Here is a 21328-nt window from a genome sequence, read left to right on the forward strand (position 1 = left end):
GAAGCGTTTAAAGATGGTAAACTTCATAGAAATAGCAGAGAAGAGAAACAGTCCTCTAGAGGAAAAAGAGAAATAAGAAATTCCCATGCAATCTACTTTTAATTTTTCAATAGTGCTCCTCCGTGTAGCAAATACAGTGAAGAGACTAAAATAAGCTCTGAGGGTTGAAAGGGAAACACAGAGAAAAGCCACATCAAAAGGAGAAACAAGAAAGAGATTTGTGGAAGAAAAAAAGAAATCTTTTGACAAATGAAAAAAAAAATCAACTGACAAAATGAAGGTATTGAAAAGGAGTGAAAAAAGGCATAAAGGGAAAAAAGAGGATAAGGAAGAAAAAGGAAAAATACATGGAGCTTACTGTAAGAGCTCTATTTTGTTTAACAAGAGGTTTAATGCTAGGAGACACTGATACAATGGAAGTTTCTTCTCCAGGTCTTGAGAAGATGATGTTCTACTCTTCTGCAGTTCCTACACAAGCTCCACCATTTGGCACCTCCCAGCTGCTCCCATCCACAAACAGTCTGGCAACATCGCCTCTGAGACACATCCAGACTGTGTGATAATTCCTGTCCTCCTCCTTTCCCTGACACATCTCAGCTTTGGGTGGGAGACAGGTTACAGCCATGGATCTGACAGGCTGCTGCCCTATCCCATGTGAGCCCCACAGTGCTCCACTGCACATCATCAAATCGCACTGATGTGTCACGACAACGCTGGACACATGTGACACTTACATAGGGCAACACGGGGCGTACATCTGGTCTGTGGCAAAAAAACAGGAGGAGATGTGGGAACAGAAATGTACCAAGACAAAACAGAACAACACACAAAATAAATCCAGGAGGGTAGAGGAAAGGAGAAGTCCAAACAGGTGAAATCAAAGTCGTGTCTGTTGAGGAGCCAGCCACAAAAGGTGTGCTCTGTGGGAAATGATTTAACACCTCAGGATAGGAGAATGCACCCATGACAAGTAAATATCCCACTCTCTAAAGGTAAATTGCACTTACTGTGTTCTGTTGGTGCTGTAAAAATGACACAACCCTCTGATGTGAAGTAGTGCATTTTCAGGCTTCCTTGCTTTGAAAGAGCAGGGATGGTACAAAATGTCAGCATGTCTGCTGGGCTTGTGAAAATTTTATCTCTATTATAAAAAAGTGGGTCTGAGAACGGAATACCAGCACCCTCAACACTGTGCCCCAAGTTTACTGCTATGCAAGTGCAGTGATCAGGTGGGACTGCCAAGAAGTTGGCTAATGATGCAGCCACTGTTTTAATAGTGAGTCCAGACATACCCTTCAAGCAACTGTCTCATAAAATGAAAAGAATGAGCAGTGTCAGTAACCAGCCGAGGAGATAGTTATTCAGGCCACAGTCTGACCTACCATTTTGGTGTCATGAGAATCAGAAAGCAGTCGGGACTTTGTAAAAGGTTTGAACCACATCAAATAAAAACAGTGTGACTATTAGAGCTGATATGTGAAGTAGACTTCGCTACCATGTGAGTGCGCAACAAAAAGAGAAAGAAAGGACAGCTTTCTGCTTAAAGTGAAAATCTTACTGAATTCTGTCAGAAAAAATACAGAAATCTGTGGCTTTCTTATACTCACCATGTTTTGTAGAACACACCTTCTGTGCCCAGCTTCTCAACTGACAGGACTTTGATCTGAAAAACAGCAACTAGATCAATATTCCCAAAAATGTGCCTGATCATACAGATAGCTCTGTTCTTCAGTAAGAATGAGAGCAATATATTAGCCTTTCTATATTATATGATGTCAAAAATGTCTTTCTTTGTTAAGTGTAAATAAAATCTCTCCAAGTTTTCACTTATGTATTTTGGCCCTGTAATAGAAATATTTCACCTAAATGAAATGAAGTAAGAGGAATTTCAATATTATAAATATCAGAAGATATTTAGAAAGTTGGTGTTTCCTCAGACTGATATTCTCAGCAAAATGGTTTGAATAAACCAAAACATAGAAAGCACATATATTTATGAAATATTTTCAACCAAGCAGAATTGTGTGCACGTTGCTCACATCGTGTGCCACAATACCAGTCTACTGTGAGACCTGTCCTCAGAGAATGACTTTTTCTTTGGCACAGTAAATCACATCATAATTTACACATATGTATTATAAACCTAAGCCAAATGGTAGCTCATCCTTTTGAAAATGAAGATTAATTAACTTGTAAAGGCCATTACTCTAACACCTGTTTTATTTAAAGAGTTTAATCAACACACCAGAAATTCACTTGTGAGAACCATACCAGTTTCATTGTACTTTGAAATACATTTCCTATTTGTCCAGCTTAAAACAAGTTCTGCTCAAAAATAAGCAATAGAAAGCAACCTAAAATAGCAGTAAAAAGTTCCATAGACTGAAGCACTTATGTTACAATGCCTCAAGCACATTTGTAAGCAATTTCGTAGAATATTCTCAGAGAGTAAAGCATGCAGTTATCAGGAATCCCTGTTACAGATTCTGGCCTCATCACCACCCACCCCCTGCCCCTAGCAACGTTTGTGACAAAAGTAAAGAAAGCAAATGCTAGTAAAACACAGCAAAATGGATTTTTGAAAGGAAACTGCCTACCTGGCAGGGTGCCTATTAGTATGAAACAAATAAATTATATACATTTTAGACAATTCTATAATTTGTACTCTGACAAAAATACTATCAGTGGATGTCCTCTTACAGGTTAGGAGTTCACACTGCTGTTAGATTTTCTTCAATGCTACAGGAAAGTGAAAGCTTTCTGATTAAAGGTTTCAGGGAAGTAAAGAGGCAAAACACTTCAGGATATGTTTGTTGTCCATCTTTATATAATTTACTTATTTTGGCACGAGTAATAGTTGTTTACTCTTAAGTTGTTCAAAGTTGACAGATGTCCTATGATTTCTTTATGATTCTGAGTGAGACAGCAGACTTCAGTATCTTTTATTTCCCAGTTTCTAGGTGGAAGGCACCACGAACTTGTCAAAATCTCCCTCCTTTTTTTGGCAATAATGATTCTGCTTTGAATTTGATACAGGATACATTTTTCTCATATTAATTAATGATATATAGTTACTAGGTAGTTTATATGGACTAGTAAACTGCAGCACAGGAAATACAATTATTTTTTTCTGGGGTCACACAGTGGATCCAACAGAGGAAAGAGGTCACAGATGAGACAGTTTTTAGAGCTCTTTCCCCCATCTTATTAGACTAGCAATTCTCATTCCAAACTGCTATTTGTTTTCTTTCACACAAGGACAGGCATTTAGAAAGTATTTCCTTTGTTTGAAACAAACAGCAAAGTCACACGTGTGCCAAATGATCAAGACATAAACACTCACAGCCATTAGTAAGGTAAATTTGGATTATGCAAAACAACCTCATCTGCTGCAGATGCAGATTTACATCTGCAATTATGACAACTGTGGGCATAACTGATGACACACATTTTAACTACCTCTTTTGCATGAGCAATTATGTAGTTAAATGTGTAGAGTGCAGTGAATTGCGCCCACAAAATCAGAGGCTGAGATTAGGCCTTTTTAAAAAGATCTAGGCCTTACAGAGTGCCAGATAATTGTATACCCCGTAAAAGAGAAGAGGGGGGTTATTTCCTGGCAGTTTTTAAGAAAATGGGACCATTTAAGTTAATTATCTGTGTTGGCTCATTTGAACACCTGTTGGGTTTAATTCAGTAGCACCTGGTGCCAACTGCTGGTAACAGGCGTGGGGGTTACTAATTGACAGATTATGTTGTTTCTGTTTCTTCTGTTTCCTTTTCAACTTTTTTTTTTTCTACTCAATTTTTAGTAAGCAAACTTCAGCAGGATTCAAGACAAAAATGCAGAGAAAACAAACCACTATTAGAGAAGGCAATAATTTTCTCCATGGACACGTGTGACATGCAAAGTTTGAAGCCTGATGAGCACCTATATTCTGGTAATCTCAGTGGCACATGCACCAATTTAGAAACACCAAGGATAAGGACAGGTTAAAGTGATCATTTACAAGAGCTGTTAAATGCATAAATCGGGAATATTTTAGATTGAGATTTTAGGGAATAATAATTCAGTTACTCTGTTGGGGGGAGAAAAATTTTTAGATAACACCAAGAACAGAAAACAGAACTGTTAAATCCTCGATTTGTTATCATTGGGCATTCAGAATCCAACAAGCATTCCACTGAAAGAATTAAAATGTTGTAGAGGTAAGCAGAAGAACCTTCAAATTAGTTAAGATACACAGTAAATGGAAGAAACAAGATGCCTGAAAATAGCAAAAATGGGAAAAGTTGACATAACCAGAGAAAAGTCTTGATGCATACAGAAAGGTCCTAGAGTTTAAAAACAAACCCACTGTAACTATGCACAAGGCAAAAAAGGAGCAACTTGAATAAATCTTGATTTATCTATACAGAAAAAAGCTTTCCATTTAATTCAGGGAAATCTTGAGTACAACCATCAATAAATATAAAGAAGACTGATCCACAGAAACATAAAATGTTCTGTATTTGTGCAGAGTGAAGGTATTTGTGTATGTACTAAATGCACTTGTGTAGTAGGTATATTTTAGCCCTTATCCTTCTTGTCAAATGCCTGCTCTGCAGAATCAGAGAAAGTGGCCCTCTCACAAGCCATCCAACCCAAATGTCATCATTTTGGTCAAGGGAATCAAAACCAATGCTGTGTTCTAACCTAGCACCAGCCTTTGCCTCTGGGCAAGTTTATACTGTATGTTCAATCTGGGTTTCCTGCATCTTCAGTAACTAGTATGGCCACTGGGCTGTCACACAAAAAGGTTGTATCAATGCTAGTTACTACAGGAAACCATGATTTTTATTGTGTTCTCCTAGGAAACTGTCTGGTTTGGCCACAACTCTCCGAACAGCCTAGCACATCCCAAGGGATGGAGGTCTAGGTGCACAAAAATCCAGAGAGCTGAGAAAATTTAAGATGGGAAAGGGAGAGGTCACCGTTAAAGTGAGAGCTCTTAGCAGATTTCTTCTCAGAATCATTAGGCATCCTTAGGACATCCCAGTCCTTCACTGAATTGAATTTTTCAAGTCCACACATTCTTTTGGAAATATGCTTAAACAATTTGCAGAACAGGAATGCATACATAAGTTTTTGCTGAACTGGAGTTGTAAGTCAGACACAAGAGGATCTGGGCTTTAGGCATTTCACTTCCTTGTAAAAGTCAATCTGAAAAGAAACAAGAAATCTCACATGCTGTACACATAAATTTTATATTTAGGGTTTTAACATTTTCCTCTTCAGTCAAACATACTCACATACCTGTAAATTTCACCAAAAATCACAACAATAACACAGAATTATAAACCAGAGCTCACCTTCAATGTGCTCAGTTTTTCTGATAGAAACAAAAATTAATACAGGAGAAGAAAAAAAGTAAACCACCCCACTACCTGAAAGGAAACATCACCTTCTGTTAAATCAGACTTAAGAAAGTAACAAATTCTCACAGTGGAAAGTGAAGAAAATGAGGTAGACTATTTTTATGGTTACAATATGTCTCAATCCACATGATATATAATGTTAAGTAGAAAACAAATGGAAGAGAGCCTATTTTTAAAATGTAGCTTAAAGTAATCGGAAATTATAGTATCAACCCAAACTGTATGTATACATAAATATATTTATTGCAAAATTAGATTTACCCTTTGTTTCACGAATATTATACTCAGTATATAAATATACTCTGCAGACTATGCAGAAACACCGTGTAGTGGTGATACAGTCTTTGTGTTTCTTAGAAACTTAAAAATATTCTGCTATTATGTCATCTATTTGCTCCCACATTCGAGTAGATGAAAAAATTTAAATGTACCTGAAAAAGTTTTAGCTGGTATAAAGATCAGAATAATCAAAACTAGTAACAGAATTTAATTAGTATTTCTGGTAAATAATTAATCATCAACCCTTTGCATAGCCCCCGGCCAAAACTATATATGGTCTCAAACTGACAACACATAAACCTCCAGAGGTATCCACTAACTTGAATTGAACTTGAGGTCATTTGTTTAGCTGTAAGAACATGGTAACTTTTGAATTAAAATTTTTATTGTTAAAGTATTGTTCTGGAATATAAAATTGCTGCACCTATGTTTGAAATGCCAGTTTTAATCATACAGAATGACTTGCGACTTCATAGATTTTTGGTACAGATGGTGGGGATTTCCTGGTGGGAGACTGTGGTGCCAAATGCATTTATTCCTATGCAGAAACTCATGTGTCACATGGCACCAAGGGGTTAAATTTTACACGCGGAATTCTCTACATGATAATGCACTTTCACGTTCCCCATCTGGCTATTGTAAAATCACAAAGACTGTGAAGGCACAAGCACGAAGTAGAAACTGGTGTCCTGATTTTCAGTGGTACTGAGCATCTACAACTCCTGCTGAGGATGGGAGCCACAGGTGCTCTGTAATTCTGGAAACCAGGCCATTATTAGAACAACTTCATGAGCATTTGTTAACGAATTTGGAATAGTGTCACTTCTCACTTTAAGTCCACATTTTTCTCTTGATAATCTTCTAAAAACCTAAGGTTTTTACTAGAAATGGAAAAACACCTAACACTGCACTATGTAATAGATGTGAAAACCATAAGCATGATAGGAGAATACAAATGAGGTAGCTTATTTGAGGGCTTCAAATGGAACATGCAGATGGAATACAGCAAGTATGGAACAACAAGGGAGACTCCTTTACAGTCTGCCTACTGAAGCTGAGGAATTCTTTACCACAAGTAAATTTTTATATGGGTGTGTGGTGCTTAGTTGCCAGTTGGGGTTAAATCATGACAGTCCTTCTTGGTGCCCAATGTGAGGCACAAAGTGTTGAGCAATATACATTATATCACTGGCTGATCACATGCAGGAAAGATTGAAGCATGAAGGCAAGATCACTGTCTGAAGCATTGTGTCATCCAGAAAATTTTCCCTCAAGGAAACCAGCTTAAAACTGCTAGGAGTAGATCAGCTGGAGGTACCAATGGATTCAGTGTATTTCAAGAGCTCATTTCTGACCAAAGGATGTCTCTAGGCCTCTGAGTGCATTTCCTGGCATGAGGGAATTGTGTCATCGGCCTATGATGAACATCTCTCAACATTTAGAAACCACTCAAACTTGATGAAAAAATATAAAATGTAGTTCTGCATTGAAACTAATGCTTAAAGTTGTTGCACATTCACTGTGGAAGTGCAAACAGAAGACAATTACTGTGGAGTTGCATTTGTAGATATTTTATAGTTGAGATAGACAGTCTGCTACCTACTTTGTAAATGAAGAAAAGTATTGTAAATTAAAATCTACTCTGTTTGAAATGTTGTATAGTACGGAGGGAAGGAATGGTTTATTATGAACTACAGGAAGGTTTTGTTACCTACAATTGTGTTCATATGGAATTCAGTCTCAAGCTTCATGAATATACTTGGTGAAATCACATAGATCATAGTTCTCCATATCTTCAGTTACATAAAGCAAGACAGGATGGTACTTTTAGTATGGCAGTGCTGGATGAAAATTGCCTCATTTTTCAGGCCATTTTAGACTTACACATTTGCTTGGGGCTATTCTGCCACATACAAGACTGCACTGAAACTTTGAAAAAAAAGCTTCCTTTTCAGCTCCACTCAATTAGCAGGAAGGCAGAAAGCTGCATGCTAGTCCAGAATGGTTCTTTTGTAGAAGAAGGTGTGAGCCAAAACTAGTGCTCCATTTTGAATCGAGAGAGCTATTTATCCTCCCACATACCAGAATACTTTTGAATGATTCACAGGCATTTCTCTTTCTATGTGGCACTGCAGCCAGCTATGGTAGAAATTAGAGTTCGCTATCATCAGTGTTATGTTTAAGTAGCAGCTATATCCATTCCCTTTGCTTTAATTTCAACTACAAAGTAGCACAACTGTTTCATCAGGCAGCCCAAAGTTCAGTATTCTCACAGTGACAAGATCTGCAGCCCAATCAGCAAGCTGGGAGCTCCCAGGTTCCCTTCTCACTACATTTCACTTGACTTCAGAATCGTCCTGTGGCTCAATCTTCTTCTTTTTGTTTTTAATAAAAAAAAAAAATAAAAAAATTTTAAATTAATCAAACCCAACCCAAACCCATACTTCCATATTATGCCAAAACATATGGGAATTGAGGTAAAGTTTGTTGGGGTAAGGAATAGAGTGTAAGGCGTCTCTTAGTTAACAGACTTATCAGAAGCCCGTGGGATACGAGCAAAACATGTTAACGGATTTGGGAGCTTTGGATAAAACCCCTAACAAGTGTTCTGTTGCTTAGATTGCATTTTTTTTAATTTTCCACCCTACTGGGTTCCACTGAGGCAATACAGCAACTTTATGTACCATATAAGTAAGAGGCAGAATACAAGGGAAAGAAATGACATCTCTTTGAAACTCACTGCTATCCACCGGTTATCAAGTAGTTCATTAGCTGTGATTTGGTGAGCAGCATCGACTTTCAGAAGTACTTTCAAAACTTATTTTGCTAGAAAAAAACCCCCACAACTTAATACCTCTCTTTTCTGCTAACCCCAACTAGACACATTTTCAACTGAGTGCTTTAATTCAGCAGAGACTGTTTTACTTACAATGCTATGAAATTAGTCCACATTATCATTTATGTCAATTTATTTTTAACATCAATTTGGCTTTTCAGAAAATGTGTACCACTTAAAAGCAATAAAAATATCAAAATTACTACATATATGGAATTCGTTACAATACAGTCAACATTTATTTTGTAAGAGCATTGTGTACTTACCAGCCTCACTAACTGTTTCCCAGACAAAATTTTTTTGAAGCACAAGTCTTCCCTTCTCATTAGTTCAAAAGCTTTTCTTCTAAGCTTCCTATAAAAGGTAAAATTCTCCTATAAAAGAAATTCAGAGTCAGTGAATGAATACGTACTATTTTTCAGTGGTGAGACAAAAACTATTTATTATAGGACGACTCTGAAAACGAAAAGTTGGCAGGACTGGGAAAACTTCAGAGAACTCTACAAAAATCACTCCAGTTCTAAAAATGTGTCTCAGAGAGTTTCAAGGGAATAAGGTTAAGAGGTTAAAAGGCAATTTAATCTTGGTCACTAGGTATCCACATAAGTAAAAGATAATTGCTATTATATGGATTTTTTAAGTAACAGCCAAAGATTTAACAAGATACAACTTGTATCTAGATACAATTTATACCTAGCTTGATAAGCTAGAAAAAAATTCAACTGAACATATATAATATTTTGCTATTCCATAACTAACCCACCCAGATCCCTTGCCTAATTGAAAGAGAACCTGCTGCCACCATTTGCAACATTTCTATCACAGAAATACTGTTTACAGCAAACACTTTATGCTTACAATTTCTTTTGATTTCATGTCCAAGTAATATCTTCTGTTAAACAATTCAACAATTCTGTCATAGCAACCACTACATTTCAATGATAAGAACCATCATTAATTCATGGACCACTGTTTTAGTCTCACGAACTCACTGGTTTTAGTGACTTAATAACAGTCACAAAAACTGAAACAACAGCAATGTGACAAAACAGACCACTCTCAATTTACACATTGAAGTCTCCGTCAGTTGTCTTTTTAAAAAACAAGTTTTAGTTCAAACGCAGGTCATAGACTCAGTATAAGAATTACTAGATACTTTTATTCTGTAGACCTTTCTCTATAAGTCAGTTTAGTCATACATAGTAGTTGCTTGTGTCCCTAAAGTCAAGGGGACTGATATTCAAAACCCAATTCCAAATGCTTACAATCTATGAAATGTGTTCAATTCTCAGTCTAAGCTGCTATTCTTCATTGAGTAACAGTAAATTAAAGCAACTCTGAGTCATAGAAAATTATAGAAGTGTATAATATCCTTTTACTGCTATAAAAGGAGTATTTTTCAGAGGAAAAAATAAATCCAAAAGTACTCGGAGAAAACAAAATATCATTTTTAATTCTTTGTTCTGTTGTCTAGTTGTATCTTCTTTACCTACATTGTGTGAATGTTGCCTTGTTTGGCCTTATCCAAAATAAGTTGTCAGTAGAAATAGGATAATAAAAAAGAAAATATATAAAATGTCAGGAAAATGTTAAGACTTACACATAAGCGTCCCTATTAAGAGTATATATGTTCACAAAAATATACCTTGGCTGCATTTTTTTCATGTACTTATTTTTTATTATTTTGAGTAAAACATTTGAATAAATGTGGTATCTGAATGTCAGTACATTCAATTTAGTCACTCTGTCTCATCTGTTTCCTTTACACAAGTTGTATTCTTAATGATGTGGTAACAATAAAAAAAAAAAAAGGAAATATATGTTAAACTAAAACCAAATGCATTCCTAAAACATGGTTTTAGCATCAGACAGTGGTATTTACTATCAGACTCGCTGGTATTTGGTTTCTATGACTATGTACCAACAGAAGTATTAACCAGAAATATCAACTCCAAATGTTTATTACAAAATATGCTTTGAAAGTAAATATTGATCTGTATTTTGCTAATCACATAGAATGAAAAACCATACCATGTGACCTGCATTTTAAATCCAAAAATATAAAGACAGATTAAATTTCTAATAGATTTTACGTCATACTTTTCATACACAACTGACTTGCAAAAATTACATAGAAAATAGTTCTGAGAAACTAATACACCTAATTGTGATCATTTGAGACCAAAAACAAGAAGTTAACTTCATCAAATAAATTATTTGCAGTAAATAATGTTTTTAGTTCTATTCCCAGAACACAGAAGTAGCTACTGAAAAATGTAATTGTCACATCCTAGTGAAGGATGCCTGTCACTTTATATCAAAGTAAAATACTGTGTTGTTTCATTCACGTGGCTTTAATTTTTAAGGTAAAACATAAAATTAATATTTTAGTGCATTTCCCCCAAAACTTTTAAATTTCAAAAAGTCTTCAACAAAAGTTGCTGTTTTCTTTTATCCTCCAATTCTCCTTCCCAATCTCTCTCAGGACTTAAATCCACATGGAACTCAATTTAAAGAACAGAAAAGGGGCAGAATGCATTCATTTCAGAACACGATACCATAAGTATCAGCTGGTGACAATGCCCTTTATTCTGCTATGCACAGATAGGACTAAATTCTCTCCAGGCTAAGGCAGTGACAGACAACAGATAACTTCAGCTGAAGAAATCAAGTTAAGTAGGTGAAACACATCACATGGCACCTCAAAAATCTGTGAAGAAATTTTCTGTGCCTTTAGAAAGGAGCGAGAATTACCACATTTTCTTAATAGGTTTCCTATTGCTGTGATGTAGGAAGTAATTTATTAGACATCCTGGGCTTTTTCAGTTGCACAAAGGTTTTCAAGAACTGTTGCGGGGCCCAGAGCCTCTGAACACTCTTGGAAGAATGAGCAAGAAATCCAATAGTGCAGATTGCACAGGAAAAAGAAGCCCCTGACCCTTTCCTATTAGAGAGCAGCACATGGACCGTCCTCTCGTCATCAGGACACTTGCTGCTCTACCCTTTCAATGTGCTGACATACTTTTGTATTTTAACGGATTTTCTTTTTGTTGGTTACTATTGTGTTTGCTTCTATTAGGGCATGTTAGAATAGAAATGAAATGGAAAGTGTAAAGCACACCTCGGTTTAAATTACACATAAAAATCCATTACAGTGGCGTCGCCCCGTTATGCAGAGGCAACCCTGTGCATTAACATTCATGGAAACAGAGTTCATGAGTCACCTCGGGGCCTGTGCTCCCCATATAGGCAGAGGCTGAGCCTGTCATGGCAATAATACCCTTGGTACCAAGATGGAGCATACCATGTGCACTGCAAAGAGAGCCCTGGCAGCCAGGAAATTACCAGGGAGGCATTAGCTGGAGCCAGGAAGGGTCAAAGTTGTGATGGTAACAATAATGGCTCTAACAGTATCTTTAAGCCCATTAGAGGATCACCAGGAGCACAAGCTATTATTCAGGGGTGGGAAGAAAAGCAATTTGCAAGAACAGAATTAAAATCAGAAGATGATCTTATGGCTTTTGTATTACTGTCTTCAAATTAAGCAATAAAAAGGAGTGTGAATTGCATTCTATTAATTCATACACGGTGTTTTCATTCTTGGGTAGTCAACACAACAAGGGGTGAATTAATGTTACTTTGTTCTGACACTGTTGTGATTACAAAATGCTAATTTTAAGAAATATTTATATTGCTAATTAAGGAAGAAGGTCAGAAGTTCTAAGCTCTGGCTGCAATCAACACAGTTCACTGCTCTGAATTTTACAAGTTCTGAGCTGTGAATTGTGCTGATTGCAGGCATTGCTCTGGATTCTTATTAGCCAGTCAAACCACCCCAGTTCTACCAAACATTTTATGATATATTCTATTGTATTATGTTGTACAAATTCTACTACCATGATGCAAACATTAATATCCTGAAGTACAACAATAAAACTCATTCTGTATCAGCATAAATAGTACACATGGATTTTAGAAATAAAAAAAATAAAATTAAAATAGCAACAGTAAAGCTATGAACACTTCATAATGCCGACACAAGAAGAAAAGTGAGCTAATTTTATGGAAAAGAAACTGAGGAATCAAAACAAAGTGGAAAAAAAAAACAAACAAAGACAGTCCAGAAAAGAGAAGGTTATGAAATTGGGTCTGTGTCCACATGTCCATGTGCAGTCTTAAGTTATAAAAGAACTCAGCTATGTGCAAGAAAAGCAAAACAATCACAGAACAGAAATAATAATGACCGAAATGGTGATGATAGTGTTCTATAACCTGGGCATTAAAGCATCATCTGGGGGCAATTGAGAGAAGAAATTCACAAAGTGGAGAGAAAAAAGAGAAAAATGCATTATGAGAGAAAAAAGTCCCAGAATAAAATGTGACATTTTAGTTGCATCATATGCACAGTAATTAATGCACTCTGCAACAATTTATTTTTAATTACTGGGGTGCCTTTTTATATTATTTAGCTAGTATGGGCAGGTTAAGGTTTTTCAGAGAGGAATTATTATTCCATGATTAAGACAAATGTTATAAATGATTAAGTGCTTGATTAAAAACATGTGTGTACACTTACAAATGTAAAATTTCATTTCTTCCTCTAACAGCAAGCTAATAAACTTTCAGAGGCCTCAGGTAACCCGTACAGGGAGACCAGGCAGCCCTCGAGCATCTCAGTTACCACAGGCAGAGGTGGAGAGGAAAAGCCTTTGCCCTGATCACACAGTACATGCAATCCATTTCAGGGTTTGACCAATAATCTGTAAATCAATTACTTAGTTCTCATATATAGACCCATCCAACAATGAAAAATGGAGGCCTAAACTATCAGTTTGGTTTTATGGTGTTTCACTGCAGTATTCTGTAATATGCTGTTATTTCAGGATTATTAAGTGGTCCATAAATCAAATACTCAATTTTTAATACTGAACTGTATATTTTACTTTATTTTGCATAGAATTTTTCATTGTTTACATACAAACAATTATAAGAGTTCAGTCTTTTGTGAAGATTTAGCATGCAGGTTTATTTTTTATTTCAGTGCAAAATTGTAGGTACTTGTATTATAGATGGGTCTGTACATTTTATATTACTTTTACAAGCTACTTACAGCATGTACATAATGACACCTATGCTCCAAATGTCACACTGTTGGCTGTAGTCATAGGCACTGATAACTTCAGGGGCTGCCAACCAAGCAGAAAAAATAGTATTAATAATAGAAAAAAAAAACTTTTAAATGCTTAAATACAAAGCATGAAGAATGTGCTGATGTGGTATAATTTATTCCCATATGTAAAGAGGAACCAACAGCAGATGTTTAAATGAATAATGTACAGACCTTAACAATTCATGCTGATGTGTCCTCACTTTTATCATTTAGCTGTTAAGGGGGTGGTGACACTGTGACATTAGCTGTATGATTAAATTTAGTACTCTTTTTCTCCACAGTAAGTTATTAAAGCAGTATTCATAACATACTGCCTTAAAGTACTGCAAGACATCACACAAACTTGGTTTTCTCCCAGACATAAGGGTAGTGCATAAGTACATAGGGTTTTTGCAAAACACAAAGCCTCTGTTTGCTTGAACACATCATATGATGAACAAAATTTACGCCAAAATATTCTAAAATAAAAATTTTCAAACCCATTTATTTATATCCTAGATTAAAAATTCAAAAATTATAAGCTATTCAACTAATCATTTTATATTATTTCAGTCACATGTCAGAAAGATGCTACTTTGGGACTATCTCAGTGATATTTTATCTACTGTATCATGGGGAATGTGGTTGTGAGTTCACAGTAAGGTCTGTGGTTTCACTTCCACAATCAATGGAGGTGACATACTTAGCCCCAGTAAGGAACAAAAGATAAAAACCTTCACACAATAGAAGGGGAGAGTGACAGTGAATATTTTATTTGGGGGTGGCCTACCAAATAAAAAAACTTGTTTAACTGTGATCTCTGGTTTTTTATGTTTTAGGTAGGCACGAAGCCTCAAATATCTAGTTATTATGCCAAGGATCTTGAAACAGTTAGTTTATGGTTTGATAATACCACATCTGGTAAAACAAGATTTTACAGGAGATTCTTACCATTAATATTGCCAAACTGGTCAACTTACTGTATGGTCTCATTTTTAATCAGTCCTTTTGATTACATATGAAACCAGCAGCAATTCATGCTATTAATATTCCAGGAAAATTTACAAACTTATATAAGTTTCTATCCTTATATACACATCCTGCACAAAATAAAATTACTGAATCAGGAAGTTGATATTGCTTTCATGATTTTTCTTATTTATAAACCAGTCTGAATAAATTTTGAATTTCCATGAGTCTCACACAGAAGAAGGAAGGATACAAAATATGGAAATAAGAACAAAAGGGAAACAAACATAGAGGAGCAAAATCAGAAAGGAGCAACAAGCAAATGATGTAACTAAAAATGAAATCATCACATGAGTAGTAGGAAGACAATGAATAAAGACGTACTCAACCAAGAATGCAATTGATAGATGATGCTTAGAAGGCAAATGTATTTAATGTCTTCTTACATCAATTTTAACCAAAATGTCAAGTGCAAGCAGTGGGTAGCACAATCAATATCAATGACAAAGGGGTAAGACCTCAGTCTTTTACAGAGAAGCAAAAGGTTAGCAAGTACTTGAGTTGGAAATTTTAAAATCAGCCATAACCAATAAAATTCATTCTAGAGTACTTTAAAAGTGACAAGACTTTTCAGAGCTATTAGTGGTTCAAGAACCATTAGTAGAAGGCAAATAAAATACTTGAAAGCTGAAAAGGGCAATCATTATTGTATCAATCTGTAAGAGAGTAGAAAGGCTGGCATCAAAGAATTATAGAAGTCTCCCATTAATTTTAATTCCCAGGAAAATACTGGAATTAATAAGCACCAGAGAAAACAAAGGGGTAAGTAACAGACATTATGTACCTGTCAGGAGCAAAACTCCATGCAGCGCAGGTTGACAGGATTCAGGGTTAGAGGAGGAACACAAAATATCACACATCTCTTTTTTAGTAAGGCTTCTGATACTGTTTCACTTAATGTTTTTGTAATCCAAATTACTGGTTTTAGTGTAATAATTTAATACATTAAAATATCACAGGAGCGATGCACACATGTTCATAAAAAATGCTTCTCAGGAAGTGTTGTGACTGGTTTGTTGTCAAAGTGGAAGGCTGTGGCAAGGCAAGTTTTGTAGCTGTCTGTCCTAGGCATGATGCCATTGTAATGGATGACCTGGATGATCCAAGAGAGAGCATACTTATTAAATCTGAAGACAATATCAAGCCAGGGATGACCGTAAGTATATTGAAAGCCAAGTTCAGAATGCAAAGGTGAAGAGCTGGTCAGGCACCAGCCCAAGGACTGAGCTGAACATGAATTAACAGTTCCAGTGTTTCCAGACAATGACTCTGTGAAGCAGGATTAGTTTAAAATCACCACCTTGCTACAAAATGTCTTTGTGCACACCTGCCCCTTCTGAGGAGAACAGGGCCAACACTCTTCCCCTTCTCTGGGTTAGAAGCCTGTTTAAATATGCCAGATGAAAAAAAAAACAGGACAAGGGCCAATTTTGCGCTTTTACATGGACTTCAGAATCCTTAAATAAATTACAAAACCGCAGCCATTACCTGTGTTTTATGTGCAAGCCTAAGGATGCAACACACACACAGCAATCCATCCACTCAGCCCAGGACTGATAAGGCTTCAACTAGATATTGCACTCAGTTTTGGATACTCTCGTTTTGACATAAAAGGTAACGAGTGGAGCATGGTGAGTCAATCACTAAAATTGGAAATGAAGGACAGGACTGAGAAAATTCATCCTCCTTAGTCTAAGAGACCAAGGGAGAAGTGTAATAACAGATTGCTGGAAATAGGAAGGTGCCTACCTGTTCTTCGTATCCGTGATGGATAGGGAGAGCAATAAGAGTCTGAAAATGTGAACCACAGTTCCAGCCTTTTCCTTGCACAGGCTCCCACCACCTCCCTTAGGTCAACTCTAGCAATTATGTGGCTGCAGGTGAGTTAACTGAAAATTTATAATGAAAAAAGTGATTAGATCATGGCCTGAAGGTATAAGCTTAAGCTGATTGTCAAACTGAAGGTTCAGGGCAGACAGGAGGAAAAATTTCTAGGAGGATAATGAAGCATCAGAATAGAGTGCCTGGGAAGATTACGGAGTCTCCTGTACTGGAGGTCTTTAAGTACACACAAATATTCATCAGAAATGACTTCAGTATAGCTGCTTCTTTCTCTGGACAGTGAAATAAATCAAATGATTGAAGATCACTCACAGTGATGAGGCTCTGTGTTTCTGTCGTGATTAGTAAATTGGAAAGTGATTTCATCCTACACAACCCCCTCACTTAAAGAGTATTTAATACTGCTAGTATTTAATCAATCAAATTGTTGGAAGGACTAATTATCTTCCTCCAAAAAGGATTTTTTTTTTTTTTTGCTTCTGTTCTGCAAGTGAAATGAATTGCTGGTACAAACCACTGAGGAAAAGACTTCACAAAATTAAAAACAAATGAATGCTGTATTGGGCAATGGAGTTAAATATACTATAGCATGCAGCATAAATCAGAAAGGGCTACAAATTTTTATATTATAGAATGCAAAGAATTCATTGCCTAAATAGAAGAAAAAAAGAAGTCCTTTGGACAGACTATGTCATAATTATCTGCTTTTGTGGGTTTTTTTTCAACTTCCATTTCAACATCTGATATTAATAAGTCCTATACACTGGGATAGGTACATTTTTTTGGATGGAAATCGTCTAAGAAAAAGTAGTTTATTATTTATTTCCCACTGTTTATATGGAGATTCCTAAAATTTTCTACAGAACATCAAAGTCACAAATTAGCTTTATGTAACCAGAGAGAGGTACCACGATTCAGGTAGCACTGTTGGTTTTAAGAACCCCCAGAAACAAAGTGGACCTATGTTACTTGCACTGAACTTGACTTAACAGCAATATAAGGTAGACTAAGGTGGTTTGAAGATAGCATCAGGTAGGATGAAAATGCAGAGTTAGTGTTGTCTGCATGGAGAGCATGATAAAAGCTCATGAGAAAATAAGAAAAAATTAGTTCCTCATATCATCTTAGAACTCATAATGAGTTCCTGATGGACTAGGGAAGCAGAGAAGAAAGAAAAGAGCTGAAAGGAAGGGCCTGACAACAAACAGTATGGCATCATCAAGGAATATCAGCAGACACGAACCCAGACTTTGCTACAGCAACATCTAAGATCTGATTAAATTTTTCTGTAACTGCTCCCTTCTTTTGCTATAGTAGAAAGGTGATTCCATGCAGCCTGTAAGGTATGGATCATAAAGTGACTCCCTTGCATGACACACTGTTTGCTCTCTGCAGATGTACAATCACCTGGGATAGCTGGCTGTCCTCACTGTGAGGACCTGCTTGCTTTTTTCCTCTAGGAATAGGACAGTGAGTGGAGTGAGCTCATCCCCTAATCAGCTGATCCAAGCATGGACTGGCAGCGGTCCTCAGCTTCTGGGAAGCAGGTGTACATCTGTTCCCATGACCATTTGAGAAGTATGGAATTGTTCTGCCTATCTTATGCAGAAGAGAGTTTGAAAATAACTAGTTACCTTCCATTTAAACCAGCTCTTTGAATCTCTGATTACCTCTGGTAAAAAAGGGCATGTTTGCAAAACCCACAAGCACTTGATTCCAGATTCTTTGATCTGTAATGTCTCCTGTCAGCTTTGTCTGAACCTTAAGTATACATGAACCTTCCAAGGCATTCTTAAAGGATGGCACAACATTAAACACTATTCAAGTTCTAACCAATGAAGAATTTCAGAGGGTTTGAACTTCCAGAATAGCAACAGAAAAAAGGAACATGTATAGGCAAACATACACCAGAGTTGATTTAAAGTAAATCATTGCTTGTTTTCTTCAGAGCCCCATTTGTCTCTGCTCCAGTTTACTGACCTAGAAGAGCAAGGAAATAATGCCCATGACTGCTAAAAGAAGCCTTACCAAAAAGGCACTACTCATCAATTGTCCCTAAAGAGGGACATTTCAAAGGGTATAGAGAAATGCTGATGAATATTTTCTTTTTTTAATAGATAGGGGTTTATCCTGGTGGAAAAACCTTACTCGGGTGTAATACTTATGTGCAGAAGCCAAATTCTTCAGTATACTTTTATATTTTATACTTTCTATATCAAAGTCCGTGGGACAATACATATATCTGAAGTTGTCAGTATCTGAGTTCAGGAAGGAATGTCCTGATACTGAGAGATGGTTTGAAACAGAAGGTCTATCTACACTTATTAGCAAAATTTTGTCTAAACTCCTTGCCAGGATGCACCTGTGCCATGTACTACTGTACCATATGGAAGAAACTGTTCTTTCACCAGGAGCAAGTTATGTCTGGATTTCTCCCATAATTCTGCCAGCATATCCTGCCCAAAACCAGAAGAACATAAAGATCCAGGAAGACTGTTTCTCACAGCCAAAACCAGGAGGGTGTGAACCCTAGCCTGTGGTTTAACATCAGCTGCCTCAAGCCTGAAAGCTCTGAAGCAGTTAAATGTTGGTTTTAGCTGTGTCACACTCTGTGACAGACCTCTCCTTTCCTGCAGCTGCTTTCATTGCTGCTGGCCATACCAGTTTTTGGATTTGGTTCTTGTTTTCTGCTTCCTCCATTACAGTTATTCAGGAGTTATTCTCCTCTAAAATGAGGAGAACAAGGAAAGTGAGGAAAAATCTGTCTTCATTCACAGAATGGAAGCCAGGAAAAATGTTTGCACCTTTTAGGAGAGAGAAGGGAGTGTGCTAGTTTCTGTTCCAAATGGATATATAAAACAAGGCCATGAAATAAGAACAGCTGGCTACGATGGGTCTACTGATGGAAGTGATGAGTTGACTACAAAGATGGAAAACCTGCTGACAAGCCAGATTTATGTCTTATGTACCTCTAGCATTTGCAAGAAGAAAGGTACAAACTGCCCCAAACTGAAGGACACAAAAAAATCCAAAATTATGTTTCTTAAAATGAGCATGACATTATATAAAAATACAGAGGTCTAAGAAACAGAAAACAGAGCTTTGCAGCCCAATTTCTCCCACCATAATTACTGAGTTGTCCACTCTTTAGTGTCTAAAATGCTTCTGAACCTGGAGTCTTCTACCCCAGATAGTAAATTCATGATGCAAAAATTCAGTTGTACAAGGTTATTTTACAAGATGTCAACATTTTCAGAGTAACTACTACTAAAATTAGTGATGGATAATTAGCACATGATTTATTAAGCATCAAAGGCTATTTTCTTCAATAAAAAAGATGTAAGCATACGGAACATTGTGTTTAGGTATTGAATATTTATTAATATCAAAAGAATCCTATAATACACTAGTATTTCAATCAAGGCACAATCTACATAATTTTTCTAAATTACTAACAGATTTACATTAAATTTATAATATTCCTAATTTAAATATTAATTACATCTCGCAGCATCTGCTGGCTTCCTGCAACTAATGGCTTGGGACTATGTTAATGCAGATCTGGATGCACAAGGTATGGTTACTTTAAGGATTTCTTTTTTCTAATTGACCGAGAAATATACTTTACATTTAAAAAAAAGAAGACTCTTTTCAACAGTAGCACTTAGCTTCCAAATGATTTTTTTCCCCTAATAACACCATTTAGTAACTCATTTCAAAAGCTACTAATAGGTATCAAAGTCAAGTCTCCCAGTAATACCTGGATATTAAAACCTGTTCTTGAAGCAGAACTGCGACAATTGTCGTCTTACCTTTATATTTAATTTCACTTCATTTACTTCATCGATGTCACTGCTTTTAACAAAAATGTTTTCCAGTTTTAGATCTCTGTGAACAATATCTGCCAAGAGAGAGTAAGAAATAAAATGTTATCAGTTGCAGTGAATATCTCCTGACAGAAATATTTTAAACTCTTTTGATTAATTCCTTTGTGCAGCTTCAGTGCATTGTACTCTAAACTAGTGGAAACCTCACCAAAACCATTCCTCCCAAGGAGTCATATAAGAATTTCAAATTTTGAAATCTTATTTCTCACCACAGTCCTGTAAGAAAGGATAAAGTTCATACTGGTTCTATCTTAAATATCCATAGATCATCTGGCATCATCTAAGAAAAAGTACAGTGCATATTTACCAAATTTTCACATACTCTCATACATGAAGTTCATTTTTATATCCCTAACCAGTCAAAGTTTTTGCTCTTTCAGTGAATACACAGAAGAAACAAGGCTTTAAAAAAGGCACCATTCCATAACCCCATATATCTGTGTGGAAAAACAGGTAAATGAAGGGTTCCTAGGAGGAGCGTATTGTAACAAAGAGATTAATAATTTCTCTGCAAAAAAACTCCAGGATTATTCATAATCCTACACCATCTACAAAATCTAAATTTTTGGCTGTTGTGGACTGTGCAGAATTGTGCTTCTGGGTGGTGGATGAAAATGCTGATGTTTACTGAACCTTAAATGCAAAACATGCTGTTAGGAAGAATCAGGAACAACCCACTCCTGTATTTTTACCTCCTCTAATAGACTATACACTTAACACCTGAACTAAGTTAAAGTTATAATGTAAAGCAGTTGCTAGGTAGGAGATAATAATAGTTATTGTCATAGCTGGTACAAAAAGAGAAATAAAAGAAAATGGTATCAGTTGCTGTATCTGTAAGAAAAAAAAAGTTCTAAGAAAGCGTTCATGTAGTGTATTTGACTTTTT

The sequence above is a fragment of the Manacus candei genome, unplaced genomic scaffold (assembly GCF_025592945.1).
Source record: "Manacus candei isolate 608988 ecotype Guabito, Panama unplaced genomic scaffold, ASM2559294v1 h1tg000060l, whole genome shotgun sequence".
Classification (NCBI taxonomy): Eukaryota; Metazoa; Chordata; class Aves; order Passeriformes; family Pipridae; genus Manacus; species Manacus candei.